The 14,635-nt window shown below is 41.8% G+C and overlaps 1 protein-coding gene across 1 annotated transcript in view; it reads right to left on the bottom strand.

Annotated features, from left to right (window-relative positions):
* tnfaip8l1 (tumor necrosis factor, alpha-induced protein 8-like 1) overlaps nucleotides 1-13,713 on the bottom strand; it is a 47,896-nt gene extending 34,183 nt beyond the window's left edge. Inside the window, exon 1 of the mRNA XM_078789904.1 lies at nucleotides 13,402-13,713. The gene's annotated coding sequence lies outside the window, so the exon portion shown is untranslated. The remainder of the gene's footprint in view (nucleotides 1-13,401) is intronic.
* Between the last annotated feature and the right edge of the window lie 922 nt (nucleotides 13,714-14,635).

Raw genomic sequence — 14,635 nt, 5'->3', positions numbered from 1 at the left:
CATTCATAATTTCATAATTTTGTGTTTAAAAATGTAAATCTCCTCTGATTTCAGACTCTCAAATTTGTTAATTTCCTTATTCATCCATGAAAGCAGATACACAGTGGTGCCTTGGTTAACATCATTAATCCGTTCCAGAAGGTCCAACCCAAAGCAAAATGGACTCTAACTAAAGCAAATGTTCCCATCCATATTCTACCACTTATCCAAGGTCAGGAAGCTGGAAGCCCAGACTCCCTTTACCCCGCCCACTTCGACCAGCTCTTCCTGACCAGATCCAGAGGCGTTCCCAGGCCAGTTGTGTCCTAGGTCTTCCCCCGAGGCCCCGAAGCCGCCTCATCTGGCAGAGAAGTTTGTCCACAATGACGGTGCTTCTCACCCAGCCAGCCTTTGATGAAAACTCTTTTCAGGTGCAACCTTGACCTTGTGATGACTACCCAAAGTTCATCACCATACATTAGGGTAGGAACGTAGATCAATTCGGCTCAGCTCCCTCAAATTTTGACTCAGAAAATAGCTAATCTAATTCAACCATGCCAGACACCCCAAAATGTCAACAAAACACACATTTTACAGAAAATTATAGCTTTACCTGTAGAAAATATTACAATATTACATTTTTATTTTTTCGGATTTAGCGCCTTTTGGCTGAAATAAATTCGAAGTCACCTTTAACTTCTTCAATGGCATTGTTGTAAAAGAATGTAAGGTGCTTTAATGTGCTATGCTAATAAAATAATTACAACACAGAAGCCATTCTCAACATACAATACAAAATAATTATTATTAATTAAATTAATAAAAATGTTATTAAAAGCAGTGCTCATATTTGACTGCACCATGAAGGTGACAGTGACAAAAATCATCTCATTACAAACTCTTTACATTGTATGTTTTTTAGTACAAGTAAAATAATGTTTCTCATGAAAGTTGGAGGTGTCAAGGTAGAGACATGCCTTTTATGGCGTAAAAAAAACTTCCATGTTACAGAATACTGTAAAAACACAATTTGTGTTCTCCTGAATTGCATAACATACTGTAACTATCATACGTGTACTTAATGTACACAAACAAAACAGGATGCGCACTGATACTGGCTTTCTGTATGTGCAGTGCCAATTGTATTCTTCTCTCTGATTGGTCAGATTATCAATAGATGGGAAACTTGGGCCAATCAGAATAAAGAATAAAGAAAAGGATTTAGCTCCTTTTGGTTGAAATCTGAAATGGAAATAGCGCCTTTTGGTTGAAAGCATAAATTTCATATCACTTTTTTTCATATTTTTTAAAATGATTTCAAGACCAAAATATGTGATTTGGATACACATGACAGAGGTCTATTAAACTCATGAAAAACATGCAACTTAGTGAAAATTGGATTTAGCGCCTTTTGGTTGCAAGCTATTCATATGTCGGATTGTAGCATGAAATAATAATGGGGTCAGATTCAGACCAAAAGTCCAAATGATTAATTGTACACGACTAAGAATGGCAGCAATTGAACTATTCCACTCCGTCTGTACAAAATAACACATTAAAAAGACACAAGACAGTCAACAGTGATTATTTTACTCACAGCAAAGCATGCTAAATGGTCTTTCACTTGTATAGCGCTTTTCCACCTCCAAGGCGCTCAAATCGTTAGAACATTTACCTACTGATGACGCAGCATCAGGACCAACTGGGGTTTCAGTATCTTGGCTAAGGATAGTTTGACATTATCACGTCAGGACGGAGAATCAAACCCACAACCGTCAGGTTGGGAGACAACCACTCTACACATTAACATTTGGAGGTCTCGGTCCTTGGTGCGGTGTTGTCATGTTTGTTTCTTTCGGCTTTTTCCCCCGATTACGGAGTCACCACGGCTGATCTTTTTAGATTGGGATTTTGGCTTGAGCCATTTATATTCCGGACGCCCTTCCTGGCGAATACTGATGGTGCTTACTAGTGGAGATTCAAACCCGGGGTGTCTGCTCCAAAGTCCAGAACGCCAACACCACCGCAGGGTTGTGTATCTGATACAAACAAAGGCTGTCGTCCTAAAATAGCGCCTGTGGCCCACAGTGCTTTGCACAATTACATGCAAGTATCATGAGTTTGTATTGGCTGCGTGATCCAAGATGAGGCATAACCCCCCCCCCCCAAAAAAAAAAAACAGTATTTCGGACACTGAACAAGCAGGCAAACCGAAAAATGCACTAACTGGGATGGATGTTAACCAAGGTAGTAGTGTTTGCTTCAAACTGATTTGATCCATCCAAGGCAGGTGTGTCCAAAGTGCGGCCACACACGCAGGGTCAATATGTGGTCTGCGGCACATTCTAAAAATATAATAAATAAAAAAAAAAGAGCAATAACTTTACAAAAGTAGTCAAAGAAAAACATAATCTAATGACAAGTTAGAATTTTACCAGCTCTATTTTACCAGGAAGGCAAATAGAGTGAAGGATATGTGCTTTCACGTCTCCAGAAAAATCTCCCAACGACATCAGGAAAAGTCTATACATTTGTTGCTCGCAGCTTTTGAGAATATAAGTCACCAGGATGGGTTGGAAAGTCTCCATATTTAGTGAGAAAAAGGCCAAGTTGGCACCACGACCACTGCACATGAGACGAGAAAACCATTCACAGATGGAGAATACGTGAAAGAATCCTTCATAAAAATATCAGGGCATCTGTTCTCCAAATTAAGAAATAAACAGGAAATGAAAGAACGCCTCCACTTGCAAACCAATAGATCAGCACAGGCTTAAACGCTGTAGCGCAAACAACACTGATACATCAACTCTTATGGACTTGTTTTCATTCATTCATTCATTCATTTTCTACCGCTTATCCTCACAAGGGAGCCTATCCCAGCTGTCTTCAGGCGAGAGGTGGGGTACACTGTGGACTGGTGGCCAGCCAATCACAGGGCACATATAGACAAACCACCATTCACACTAACATTCATACCTATGGACAATTTGGAGTGGCCAATTAACCTAGCATGTTTTTGGAATGTGGGAGGAAACCGGAGTACCCGGAGAAAATGCACGGGGAGAACATGCAATCTCCACATGAGAACATGGGATTGAACTCGGGTCTCCTAGCTGTGAGTTCTGCGCACTAACTGGACTTGTTTTCATTTTACATAAATATGGGATCCAGTCAGGAAGACCTTGTTAAGTGTTTATAATATTCCAGAGTAGGCCTACACATGTAAACACTTGTGTTTGTTGAAAGTGGTTGTAACAGGTATGTTTATAAACAATGTAATGTCTATTTTTTCTTACGGCAAGAGGAGGCAAAATGGCTCTGTTGAGGCTAAAGGTTGCCGACCCCTGTCCTAATGAAATATCATGACATTACAACAACCACATGACTACTATGCGGAGAACCAGAGTATAGAGCCCCGGGAGCCACCTGATGTGGCCCTAAAGGGGCACTGTATATTGGGGGACATTCTCCCATCCAGTTCATCCAGTTCTTGCCGGTGGATCCCGATAAGTTCCCAAGCCAGTCGCTCCAAGGTGTCCTGGGACTTCCCCGAGGTCTTCTACCAGTTGGTTGTGCCCTGAACACCTCCCTGAGCTACCACCTTATTGTGGTGAAGGAGTTTGCGTGTCCCAATGATCCAAGGACCTGTTGGTCACCCATGACAAACAGGTCCTAGGTGAGGGATCAGACAAAGAGTAGCTCAAAAGATCCCCATGATGAATGTAAATATTGGACCATGTTTTCCTTTGCCCGGACGCGGGTCACCGGGGTCCTCTTCTGGAGTCCGGCCTGGAGGAGGGGCACGATGGTGAGCGTCTGGTGGCTGGGCCTATACCCATGGGGACAGGCTGGGAACAGCCCGAAGAGGCTACATGGGTCCCACCTCCCATGAGCTCAGCACTCGTGGGAGTGGTTATTTTAGTAGCATAGAGTTAAAATAAATAAATATCTAAATATACGTATATATTTTTTTTTTAAACAACAATATTTATATATTAGAGAAAAGACTGAAAAATTTGCTTTTTTCTTGACATATATATCATATAGCATGTTAACAAAATAGTAGTATGAAGTAGCAACATTTCATTTTTCACTATGTGGCCCTTGCTGGGGGGGGGGGGGGAAACTAACTGACCTAAGTGATTACTCAATGAATCCCACCAATAAGCTTCAGATTAATCAACTAAAAAAATAATCAGTAGTTGCTGCCTTACATGCAACGCAGCCCTGCACCCTGCCGGGGCTCCATCCCGTGTCCACAAATCCCCACAGATTGACAGTTAAGTCCAACAACCAGTCTGGACTGTCAGGATTGGACTACCCGGCCCAGCTCTTCAGGCATTGGGGAGTGAGGTCTACACCTCGGACACTGAGGTTGCACATTATAATACAGCAGGAACCCATCAGGATACAGTAGAATCAAACTACATGAAAGTTGTTTGCTTTTCACAAGCTTCAATCTGCTTGGCAACACATCCTGTAAAGTTACGCCTTCAAAATAAAAGCACACCAGTAAAATAACACAGTTACGCCACAAAACTGACCCGAGTAGTAGTTTGCCTAGCTTCTTGCTCCTATAGAGTAGCTACACACAATAACCACCACACAAAGCTGAATAGATCATCCAGAAACTGCACCTATTCCAGCTGTATTCCTTGGATTTCATGCTTCCTGAAAAGAATGGTCTGTTTTTATTTATTCCGGCCACTCCCCCACTCCACTGTGATTGGTCACATTTGTGAGTGCTTTAAAAAAATCTAGCTAGGAGTTTGTAAAAATGGCGAGGTATCTGTTTAAAATGTTGGCTTTTGAAATCAGCGTCGGCAATATGTGTTGGATCCCGAATCCCATTCGGAAGTAGAGACCGGACAGTCCCAAGTTTCTCAAGAAAAGAGGTTACTCCAAGACATTTCTCAATGCTAAGTAGCTTTAGCATTTTAGTGTTGGGTTTTCGGTAACCGAATGTGGCCACTAACTGTAGTGGGGAAACGGCAATTAGCAACCGCGCTCCCTGTATGCAAGCACTTTTGTTCCATGACTTACACAAAATAAACACACTTAGGACACTGATAAATTCTTACTTACTTCTTGGTCAGTCCACACGACCAAGTAACGTTGGAAAGATGTAGGGATTCGCAGCCGTTTTGTGGGCTAGCCCAGCTGCATTTTAGCATTAGCTAACATCTAATGTGGCCACTAATTATGGTGGGAAACGGCTATTAGCAACCCCGCTCCCTCCTTTTGCTGGTACGGAATCAGGAAGTCTGATGTGCCTGATGGTGGCGTCTTTAGGAACTGCAAACAAATGACTTTCCCGTTCAAGCCATTGCTAGCAAGTAAACAGAGGAGCAGAGCCCTTATCTGGCTTACAGCCATGCCCATATAAGGAAGTCCGGCCCTCTGTGACATCACAAGGGGGCAGCTTTACCACGCTTTTTGAAACCGAGCGTTCAGAGCCCCGCGCAAACCTCATGATCTGAAACTTTGGCATGGTTCAATACCAGAATACAACATTCTAACTACATTTTTAGGTCAGACAAGTGGAAAAGTATCCTGTCCCCTTTAACCAAGGCCCCACTGAAGTACAAAAATTATTCATTCATTGATTTTTTTATAATGACCTATCTACCAGGGGCCCTTGCCTAATAAATAAATGGAAAAATCCACTGTTAATCCATGTGATCTGTATCAGATTCGGCCCCATGAAACCCAGACGAAGCGTCTCTACAAACATTCTACCTTTGAAATGGTTGGCCCACATCTGTGTCATTATTGTCAGACTCCGGGAATGAGTTTCTGCCACTCTTGTGTGACATTTTGTTCTACCTCGCGGCTTTGTTGGCTGTTAAAAGCAACAATAAAGACACAAAGAAAGCCTGGCAAATTGAAACAGAGGTAGTGAAACTCCAAACCGTTTAAACCAATGACGCAGCTAATGCAAAAAGTTCAGTCCAAAGCCTTAATCCAAAGCCATCATTCATCAGCCATGTCTGCGGAGGCTGTGCAGGATAACGTGGGCCGCGAGCGGGCCCAGACCCCCCTCAGCTGCACAGTGGAGCCATTCATCCACACTTGAGCCTTGTTCTGGAACGGAGCTTTACATTGTAAACACTGCAATGTGTTACAAAACATATCAGTGTTTGCAAAACATATGTCTTAGCCGTTTAGTCTTGGCAGCAAATTAGCCTGGCTGCCGTTGAAACCGAGTTGAAACTCGCGAGAGCGCAAGTCGCCGTCTGCATTTCCTCCACTTTCTGTGAGCTCCTCGTAACACTTAATGTGAAACATAACATCCTTGTGAAGTAATAATACAAAGAAATCTGCATCTCTCTATTGTGTCTAGCCCAGACAGGCTGACTCATCTGCTGTCCAGAATATTTGGCCACCAGCTAAATGTGGAATATGGGAAACCATCTGACATCTCAAATAACTGCTAATATAAGGTTTGCGGAACATCAAGCAAACAACATCTCAAAACGTAGAAAAAACATCTGCAAATGCAAAACGTCATACTACTATACTAAACACTAATGATGAATATAGCACATTCACATTTTCACAGTTTACAGCTACAATAGAAGTACCGTATTTTCCGGACTATAAGTCGCACTTTTTTTCATAGGTTGGCTGTTCCTGTGACTTATACTCCAGAGCAATTTATAAATGAAAAAAACTGTTTATGTTACATAAACACTGGACACCTTTTCTGTTTATGTTTATTTTTTGGTGTAGCTGAATAACCATTGTGTGAGCATATCTAACACCTACTCAGCCTGTTCTCTATTCTTTTATTGTCAGAACTTGCTTTCCAAGATGACATAATCTGTTTTGGTCAAGTAGTTTGTAAAATAAATTACCTGCAAAATATACTCCATAGTCCAGTGCGACTTATGTATGTTTTTTTTTCTACCTAATTATGCATTTTTGGCCTTGTGCGACTTATAGTCCAGAAAATACAGTATATGACATTGACGCAAATCAGCTTGGCGATCGACCGGTGGTTCAAAATCAACATGATGACCCCACTCTTAGGGGCTATCCACCCGGAAAGTTCACTCATTCATTCATTCATTTTCTACCGCTTATCCTTACAAGGGTCGCGGGGGTGCTGGAGCCTATCCCAGCTGTCTTCGGGCGAGAGGCATGGGTACACCCTGGACTGGTGGCCAGCCAATCACAGGGCACATATAGACAAACAACCATTCACACTCACATTCATACCTATGGACAATTTGGAGTCACCAATTAACCTAGCATGTTTTTGGAATGGGGGAGGAAACCGGAGTACCCGGAGAAAACCCATGCATGCACGCGGAGAACATGCAAACTCCACACAGAGATGGCCGAGGGTGGAATTGAACTCAGGTCTCCTAGCTGTGAGGCCTGTGCGCTAACCGCTCATCCGCCATGCAGCCCCATTCAATTATTTTTAAGGTTATTTGCTTAATCTTCTGAGCGCATGTCAGCCACACATGACCGATGACCTCCGGAACTTGACATACCCCATCACGTGTTCGTTCTCCAAATGCCGTATTAACGTGCCACCCTTGCAAGATTCGGCAGACATGATGGAAAGGTGGGAGAACGACGCAGCCCAAGACACAAGCTAAGGCGATCGCTGAGGGCTGAATTAGTGCTAGCCATATGTCATCGGAGTTTATAGATATTCATTGGCGTGTGCCGATTGCGGTGGAATCGAACTCGGGTCTCCTAGCTGTGAGGCCTGCGCACTAACCACCATGCAGCCCATCTTGTCGTTTCACTGTGTTACAAAAACGACAATGTCACCGACCTCTGTTTGTGTATCTGTTTACAGCGCCACACATAAGTGTACCTCGTGTATTACATCCTATTCACCCACTCATCGGTTCCAGTAAGTACAGTAAAGTCTCGTTATATCAATATCGGTTATATCGAAGTACTGCTTATTACGATACTATTTTCATTTCCCGGCAAATTTCTAGTCTTTTATGATATAATTAGTTCCGTTAGTACGATACCCGGTTATTATGATAATCCGGTTACTACGATGCCCTTTTCATCTCCCGCCAGCCAATTTGGTCTGCTTATATCGATACAAAAGCAGCTTAAATCAATCTTTGCTTAAGGATTTCAATACCAAAAAAGAACACGGCGAACGGCTGCTTCCAGTCAACTTTATTTTTCACACTTCCACCACCAGAGCGCAGCACACACACCGATTCCCGCACTTCCTGGTTCACAGGTCATGCTCAACCCGCCCCACATAGCGGGCCAAACACATGCCTGCAACAGAAGAACCAACTGACATAGCATACACACCTATTCCAACGAAGACACAAGCGTACAAATACATGTATTTAATTGTGTTGTATTCAGATATCTTTTTATCGCTTGCAATAATCACTGTTTTTCATATGTACATGCTGGCGTTCGTTGGTTCTTCTGTTGCAGGCATGTGTTTGGCCAGCTATGTGGGGCGGGTTGAGCATGACCTGTGAACCAGGAAGTGTGGGAATCGGTGTGTGTGCTGTGCTCTGGTGGTGGAAGTGTGAAAAATAAAGTTGACTGGAAGCAGCCGTTCGCCGTGTTCTTTTTTGGTATTGAAATCCTTAAGCAAAGATTGATTTAAGCTGCTCGACATTGTTCTAAACTATAGAACAACTTTTAATGCAGTTCGGCGCAGGATCGGATATATCGACAGTCCGGTTATATCGATATTTTTTCCGACTCCCGAGAATATCGATATAACGAGACTTTACTGTATTTACAAATCAGCCACTGTGTGGACGCAACTATTTTTCAACCTGCCAAAAATAACCAAATCCTAGAAACGTTTCCACGTGGACAGGGCCTTAGAGGACATTTCACGGCACATTCGAGCAGGCGATCTAGTCAGGCTAGACCTTGTCCTATCTAGTCATTGAGTAGGGACTAATGGAGCCTGCTGGAATGAGAGGAGAGAGGTCTTCTAAGACAACCTGAAGAGTTCAGTTGCAATCAATTCAAAGCCCTGAGAATAGAATTGACTTGGATGAACAAGAATATTCACAAATGTGACACGTTTTACCATTTTCTATCCATTTCATCTGCATGACATTTGCTCCCAGAACACATTGTTCGGACTTACGTATGTAACAAGACCGTCGCTCACTTATTAGCCTCTCGCATTCAAATTCTGCTATGAACATGACGGACTCTCATTATCCAGCTGAAAAATGTAATTCCCTTTGGAAATGGCATGCAAATGCCGGGAAACACAGTGAACATACTGAACTGAAGACTGTTCAGTGGCTGGTTAGTACTTCACAGCCTCGCCGCCTTCAAGGTACTGGGTGCAGGTAAGCAGTGACATCCGAGCGACATGTTGATGTTTGATCAATTTTTTTTTTGCGCGTCAAAACAAGACACCATTACTCTTTGAAGAAAAAACATTTTCTCTGCTATCTTTGAATGCGTTGGGGGAAATGTCATTGCGTAACAAGGAAACTAATGAGAAGAAGGATAGAGGTCAAAATAAAACCTGGATAAAAAGCAACATCAGTGGAAATGCTTGACGCGGCATTCATATATTTATAGTTGTTAGGCACTATTAAAACAGAATTAATAGGAAAATAGATGCACAGCAACGTCAGTAAGACCCTATGATTGTCACGACCAATAAAAACGTTTTTAAATTCGGAATTTCGCTGAAAGTCGCATAATGTGAATGCAATGATGTCATCGTGAGGAATGGGAACATTCGTGTGCACTGAGTTTTGACGTAGAGAGGCATTAAATCCATAGATTGAATTAAATCCCGGCATTGAAACAATAAGATGTTTATGCGGGTTGTTGAAACAGTAAGTACAGTAACATACCAATATTGTTGCACAACATCGTCAATAAAAACGCTTGACTCTCGGCGTTCAGTTTGACTGTAATCAGACAACGTGAAAACGCTCGACTCACACGATTCGTCCAGTGTGAATGTTTGACACTCGGTATTTATGCATGTCATGGTTTGAACAATGATAAAGCCTCAAGCTTTAGATATCAGAAATAAAGTTGCCGGAAAGAAATTAGCTGTTGGAGTTAGCATTGAAACAACAATACAGGAACAAAACAAAATGTCAGAAAACAGAAGCAACGTGAATGCTTGACTCTCAGCATTCACCCAAGCAACGAGCTGGTAAGCATCAAAACAATAATATGAAAAGACATCTTGTTTCAAGCAACGAGAAACTTTCCAATCGGGCAACAGGATCAGTGTGGGAATGCTCGACTCTCAGCATTCATACCATACTGCATTTGTGTAAATGCAGAGAAAGGTTGTTAATGGCATTAGTGTGGATACTTGACTCTCAGCACAACACACAAAAAAAGTCAATGAACGCCCCATCATTCACGCAAGGCTTACTGCATCAGTTTGGGAACGCTCGACTCTCAGCATTTGAACATAAAATGTTAACACTGCAGTTGTGTGAATGCGGAGAAAGGTCTTTAAAAAAAAGCATTACTGTGAATACTTGACTCTCAGCACACCTCATGTTAATGTTAATGAGCGACTCTCAGCATTCATGCTAGTATTACTGCATCAGATGCCTGGCTCTCAGCATTCACACATAAAGTTTCATACAAAGGTCTTTAAAAAAACATTACTGTTGATACTTGACTCTCAGCACACCACAATAAACCTATGTTAATCAGTGACTCTCAGCATTCACGCTAGTATTACTGCATCACTGTGAAAGCTCGACTCTCAGCATTCACGCATAAAGTTTCATACTGCATTTGTGAGAATGCGGACAAAGATTTTTTAAAAAAGCATTACTGTGGATACTTGACTCTCAGCACACCACAATAAACCTATGTTAATCAGCGACTCTCAGCATTCACGCTAGTATTACTTCATCACTGTGAAAGCTCGACTCTCAGCATTCACGCATAAAGTTTCATACTGCATTTGTGAGAATGTGAACAAAGGTTTTCAAAAAAGCATTAATATTGATACTTGACTCTCAGCACACCACAATAAACCTATGTTAATCAGCGACTCTCAGCATTCACGCTAGTATTACTGCTTCACTGTGAAAGCTCGACTCTCAGCATTCACACATAAAGCTTCATACTGCATTTGTGAGAATGTGAACGAAGGTTTTCAAAAAAGCATTACTATTGATACTTGACTCTCAGCACACCGCAATAAACCTATGTTAATGAGCGACTCTCAGCATTCACGCTAGTATTACTGCATCACTGTGAAAGCTCGACTCAGCATTCACGCATAAAGTTTCATACTGCATTTGTGAGAATGCGGACAAAGGTTTTTAAAAAAGTATTACTGTTGATACTTGACTCTCAGCACACCACAATAAACCTGTGCTGATGAACGACTCTCAGCATTCACGCTAGTATTACTGCTTCACTGTGAAAGCTCGACTCTCAGCATTCACACATAAAGCTTCATACTGCATTTGTGAGAATGCAGCCAAGGTTTTTAAAAAAGCATTACTGTTGATACTTGACTCTCAGCACACTGCAATAAACCTATGCTGATGAACGACTCTCAGCATTCACGCTAGTATTACTGCATCACTGTGAAAGCTCGACTCTCAGCATTCACGCATAAAGTTTCATACTGCATTTGTGAGAATGTGAACAAAGGTTTTCAAAAAAAGCATTACTATTGATACTTGACTCTCAGCACACCGCAATAAACCTATGTTAATGAGCGACTCTCAGCATTCACGCTAGTATTACTGCATCACTGTGAAAGCTCGACTCAGCATTCACGCATAAAGTTTCATACTGCATTTGTGAGAATGCGGACAAAGGTTTTTAAAAAAGTATTACTGTTGATACTTGACTCTCAGCACACCACAATAAACCTGTGCTGATGAACGACTCTCAGCATTCACGCTAGTATTACTGCTTCACTGTGAAAGCTCGACTCTCAGCATTCACACATAAAGCTTCATACTGCATTTGTGAGAATGCAGCCAAGGTTTTTAAAAAAGCATTACTGTTGATACTTGACTCTCAGCACACTGCAATAAACCTATGCTGATGAACGACTCTCAGCATTCACGCTAGTATTACTGCATCACTGTGAAAGCTCGACTCTCAGCATTCACGCATAAAGTTTCATACTGCATTTGTGAGAATGTGAACAAAGGTTTTCAAAAAAAGCATTACTGTTGATACTTGACTCTCAGCACACCGCAATAAACCTATGCTGATGAACGACTCTATGCATTCATCCTAGTATTACTGCATCACTGTGAAAGCTCGACTCTCAGCATTCACACATAAAGCTTCATACTGCATTTGTGAGAATGTGAACAAAGGTTTTCAAAAAAAGCATTACTGTTGATACTTGACTCTCAGCACACCGCAATAAACCTATGCTGATGAACGACTCTCTGCATTCACCCTAGTATTACTGCATCACTGTGAAAGCTCGACTCTCAGCATTCACGCATAACGTTTCATACTGCATTTGTGAGAATGCAGACAAAGGTTTTTAAAAAAGCATTACTGTTGATACTTGACTCTCAGCACACCACAATAAACCTATGTTAATGAGCGACTCTCAGCATTCACACAAAGTTTCATACTGCATTTGTGAGAATGCAGACAAAGGTTTTTAAAAAAGCATTACTGTGGATACTTGACTCTCAGCACACCACAATAAACCTACGTATGTTAATGAGCGACTCTCAGCATTTACGCTAGTATGACTGCATCACTGTGACAGCTCGATTCTCAGCATTCGCACATAAAGTTTGACACTGCATTTGTGAGTCTTCACTCAGCCCCTCACAGGCCACACCATTAAGTACACCTTCACCAGTCCAACATTGTAAATACTGGAATCTCAGCACAACACAAAAAAAAACAACTAAAGAAAGACTCAGTATTCACACTAGTATTGCTGCATCTGTGTAAAACGTGACTCTCACAATGTTTGTCACTTCATTTATGTGAATATTGAGGTGGTTTCTGACACACAAGGGCATTTGTGTGGGTACTTGACTCTCAGCACACAAGAAAAAAAACCTGTTAACGACCGAGTCTCAGCGTACACATTAATATGGCTGCATCAATGGACAATAAAAGCTAACACTGCGTTTCCTGCATTAACGTAATGATGGTTTCTGACACACAAACGGTGACTCTCAGCACACAACAACAACGCATGTTGTCCACACTGATACTGTATCAAGACTGCATCATTTTGTATGGGGCAGATGCAGCGACCCTGGCAATGGAAGTCATCCATTGAAATGACCTCCTCGCTGATGTGTTGAGATACCACCGTGAACTTTCCAAACAGTGCCAAAACACAACAAGGCCTCTCTTGAAATGACCCGGACGTGTCAAAGGTGGCTTTAAGTTGACATTTGACTTGTGACGTCCCATGAGAAAGTATTAAAAGGATCGCGGCTCGGTGCTCACCTTCTGATTCCGTCAGGCGCAACACAAACGTATCAACTAAATGACTTTGCTCTTCATTCCGGCGAGGCGGGGAACGGCGTTTCACAGCATGTCCGCCCGCCTTTTGCTTGTCGCGTCTGGGTTTGAAGTCGTCCCTCTTTTCCTGTCTTGGTACCGTGTAGCGGCAACAGACGCGTGAATTATTCAAAGAGTGTTTTCTTCCCTCCGTCAGCTCGTTGTAACTTGATTCCTGTTCGCAAGGAAGAAAAAAAGTTTCAAACTTGAGGGGGAGAACCTGGAAATGACCCGATTGATTGATGTGGTTTTGGGCCAATGGGGGCGAACCAAGGCCGGGCGTGTGGACCAATCAGGACTGAAGAAAGGGGTACTTATCAAGCTTATTCCCTGCCCCCACGTAGAGGTGAGCGGATCGATCCAAATAGCAATACTACGCTATTGACACATCGTGTATTATTTATTTCTAATTATATGACACATAATCGGACTTATAATACACAAAAGGAAATAACTGTAGTATCTTGTTAATGTATAGTTAATCGACAGCTGCTATACATGAAAATGTTGCATGTTAGGGGTGTCCAATCTGCGGGGGCCATTTTGGCTACATTTTCAAACCAAAATACTAATACATAAAATAATAAAACACGATTCAGCAAAATAAAAAACAATAAAGTCATAATATTATGACAAAAAAGTAAGTAGTAATAAGTAGTTCAATAAATTCAATAAAGATAATTACCCAAAAGTTCTCAATAATTGTGTACATAACCAGAATAGATATAACACTGTATGTCCATCATGATAGCTAGGTAGTGTTCATTATACACAAACTTTGACTTTGGTTTTGATTGACCAAAAATACCTTTGTGGTCGACCGGTATGTCGTGATGGATGTATGGGCACCCCTGCAGAATCATCAACCCAAATAATCAACCCAAACGCACCACCATGATGACCACTGCCTTGTCACAACAATTACTCATCATTTCTTCACTTCCTGTGTTGAAAACAGTTTATTTCACAGACAACTGCAAAATGTCTACCTTATCTTACTTGTACCAATATTACACTTGGTACTGACACTGCCACCACCTCCTGCCCCATGGATGTTTCCAGTAATTATCCTGGTCCAGGTCTATGTCTCAAGGCTGGAAAATTCCCAAAGGAAACTGTAACAATGGGCAGGAACTGTAAGATTTCCTTCACTGAAAACAAATATTGAACTAAATTGACT

This window comes from Doryrhamphus excisus, linkage group LG4 (assembly GCF_037039965.1).
Source record: "Doryrhamphus excisus strain RoL-2023G ecotype Guam linkage group LG4, RoL_Dexc_Guam_v1.1, whole genome shotgun sequence".
Lineage (NCBI taxonomy): Eukaryota > Metazoa > Chordata > Actinopteri > Syngnathiformes > Syngnathidae > Doryrhamphus > Doryrhamphus excisus.
The sequence above is the reverse complement of the archived record's forward strand: the minus strand, read 5'-3'. Positions and strand labels throughout refer to the sequence as shown.